At 44.7% G+C, this 1,723-nt stretch overlaps 1 long non-coding RNA gene across 1 annotated transcript in view; it reads left to right on the forward strand.

The window, feature by feature from the left end:
* Positions 1-1,072, forward strand: part of LOC113633425 (uncharacterized) — an 81,291-nt gene extending 80,219 nt beyond the window's left edge. Inside the window, exon 10 of the long non-coding RNA XR_003438195.1 lies at positions 548-1,072. This is a non-coding gene — a long non-coding RNA (uncharacterized LOC113633425). The remainder of the gene's footprint in view (positions 1-547) is intronic.
* The last annotated feature ends 651 nt before the right edge of the window (positions 1,073-1,723 follow it).

Here is a 1,723-nt window from a genome sequence, read left to right on the forward strand (position 1 = left end):
AGGGAAGCAGCTGCATAGCACAGGGAGATCAGCTCGGTGCTTTGTGACCACCTGGAGGGGTGGGATAGGGAGGGTGGGAGGGAGGGAGACGCAAGAGGGAAGAGATATGGGAACATATGTATATGTATAACTGATTCACTTTGTTATAAAGCAGAAACTAACACACCATTGTAAAGTAATTATACTCCAATAAAGATGTAAAAACAAACAAACAAAAAAAAGATCAATAGGTGGAAAGAAGGGAAGGGGTGAAAGGGGAGAAGAGAGCATTTCCACATGAGGGGCCCAGTATTTGCAAAGGGGCCAAGATGTGTATGTGCTGCTTAGAGAAGCAGGAGAGGTTTGGTGGCTCTTGGGTGAGGCTGGGATGGGGCGGGGTGGGTATAGGACGGGGAGCATTAATGAGTTTGAAGAGTTAGGTTCTGACCAGATTGTGTAGAAATATATGTGCCTAATTAGGGAATTTGAACTTTATCGTCCAGTGCTAGTGAGCCAGCAGGGATTTTGAAGCAAAGTAGTGAAAATAAACAATTTTTCTCTTTATGAGGAAAATTCTGGCATCAGAGTGGAGAATAAACTGCAGGATGAAGATGCTCAAAGGCAAACAGGAGGCTGTTTAAAAAAAAAAAAGGTGAGAGAATGAGAGTGGCAGTAGTGATGGGAGGAGGGGCAGAATCTAGAATAGGTTTCTGAAATAAAAATGTACAGAATGAAGAGCAATTAGATTGGAAGGAGAGAAAGTAGAAGGGCATGAAGTATGTAGTCAGAATACAGGGTTCAGTGGAGTAAGAACGTTGTTCATGGAAATATCCACGGTACCTAGAATAATGTCTAGCACTCAGTAGATGGTCAATAAATAGTTATTAGGTGAATGGGGTGAGCTACAGCGTCATGAACAGGATGAGGAGATTATTTTTGGCTGCCTGTGGAGCACCCGGGTAGGAATGTTCACTGTGCCAATCTGGTGCTTAGAGGGAAGATCAAGCCTGAGGTTATAAACAGAAGTCTTAGAGAAGTTGGGCTTAGATGACATGTTCCAGGGAGAATATCTCAAGTGCGGAGAGGGCTAATGGTGGACTTCCGGGATAATGGTGGACTTCCGGGTTAATGGTGGACTTCCGGGATGCACCAGACCTTAAAAAGTTGGCAGAGTGGGACTTCCCGTGAAGAAGCTTGAGATGCAGTGACAGCTACTAATCAGATCCAGACATGCTGGAAAGGTAGGTTAGGAGACATGTGTTGGTACATGGTGTTAACTCCGTGCTGAGATCGAATTGGATAAAATCCTAAAACAGCCCATTGGGTTTCTAAATTAGGTCTTCAATCTTTTTTGCTAGTCCCACTTGAATAGAGTTGTAGCGACAGGGGTCATATTGTTAATCGGTTTGGTACTGAATGGAAGGTGAGAGATTAAAGGGGATACGTGTTGATTTCCATGTCAAGAAGTACAAGGGCAAGGAGAAGCAGAGGGAGAGAGTAGTAACTGGAAGAGAAGCAAGACTCTCCTCTGTAGAAGTGGCAGAAACCCACCCAAACCTGCTTAAGATGTGGAGAAAGAAAGTCGCTTCCCACAGCAGTAAACAAAGGATGTTGCAGACATCAGCCACCAGCCACTGCAGCCCCCCTACCTGTGCACCCTGAGGGGATTCAGAATGGAGAATAGCAGAATGCTAGCCCTAGATAGTTAAGGTGCCTATCAAAGGAATAATTTCAATCAGCCCAG

Source organism: Aethalodelphis obliquidens, unplaced genomic scaffold, assembly GCF_003676395.1.
Source record: "Aethalodelphis obliquidens isolate GAN/ISIS:26980383/991018 unplaced genomic scaffold, ASM367639v1 scaffold39, whole genome shotgun sequence".
NCBI classification, from domain to species: domain Eukaryota; kingdom Metazoa; phylum Chordata; class Mammalia; order Artiodactyla; family Delphinidae; genus Aethalodelphis; species Aethalodelphis obliquidens.